This window comes from Rhagoletis pomonella, unplaced genomic scaffold (assembly GCF_013731165.1).
Source record: "Rhagoletis pomonella isolate Grant_MI unplaced genomic scaffold, Rhpom_1.0 Rhpom_scaffold_00014, whole genome shotgun sequence".
Taxonomy (NCBI): Eukaryota; Metazoa; Arthropoda; class Insecta; order Diptera; family Tephritidae; genus Rhagoletis; species Rhagoletis pomonella.
The window spans coordinates 3697274-3698283 of record NW_023458568.1 but is presented as its reverse complement, the minus strand read 5'-3'; the positions used below and the strand labels follow the sequence as shown (position 1 = coordinate 3698283).

General features: G+C 50.3%; 1 protein-coding gene across 4 annotated transcripts in view; it reads left to right on the top strand.

Annotated features, from left to right (window-relative positions):
- The window catches only part of LOC118749180 (glutamate synthase [NADH], amyloplastic-like), a 546416-nt gene that overhangs the window by 250064 nt on the left and 295342 nt on the right, over positions 1-1010 (top strand). The gene's annotated exons all lie outside the window — the stretch shown is intronic.

Genomic DNA, 1010 nt, shown 5'->3' with positions numbered 1-1010 from the left:
CGGGCGCAACGCGAGCCATGTGGGACCGTTATAGGGAACTGAAGAAGGAAGCGAGACGTATCTGCCGCAATAAGAAGAGAGAGGCCGAAATACGTGAGTGCGAAGAGCTTGAGATGCTGGCAGACATGAAGAACGCCCGAAAATTCTGCCAGAGGGTTAGGCGACTTACGGAAGGTTTCAAGACCGGGGCGAACTCCTGTAAGAACAACAATGGCGACCTAGTGACCGATGTCCAGAATATACTTAAATTGTGGACGGAACACTTTTATAACCTACTGAATGCTAGCAGCGCTGAAAGTAGTGAAGAAGACGAACCCGAGTCCCCAGTCGATGATGATGGACTAGCCGTCCCACCGCCTGACTATGACGAGGTACGAATAGCGATTACGCGGCTGAAAAACAACAAAGCTGCTGGAGCTGACGGCCAGCCAGCCGAGCTATTCAAGTACGGCGGAGAGGAGCTGATGAGGTGCATGCATCAGCTCGTATGCAGAATATGGAATATGAACGCATGCCCGACGACTGGAATTTAAGTGTGCTCTGCCCAATCCACAAGAAAGGCGACCCCGCCATACGCGCCAACTACCGCGGAATCAGCCTTCTAAGCATAGGTTACAAGGTCTTGTCGAGCGTATTGTGCGAAAGACTGAATCCCACCGTCAACGAGCTGATTGGACCTTATCAGTGTCGCTTTAGGCCTGGAAAATCCACGATAGATCAGGTATTCACAATACGCCAAATCTTGGAAAAGACCCGCGAGAATAGGATCGGCACACACCATCTATTTGTCGATTTCAAAGCCGCTTTCGACAGCACGAAGAGAAGTTGCCTTTATGCCGCGATGTCTAATTTGGTATCCCCGCGAAACTAATACGGCTGTGTAAAATGACGCTGAGCAATGCCACCAGCTCCGTCAGAATAGGAAAGGACCTCTCCGAGCCGTTTGATACCAAACGAGGTTTCAGACAAGGGGACTCCCTTTCGTGTGATTTCTTTAATCTGATGTTGGA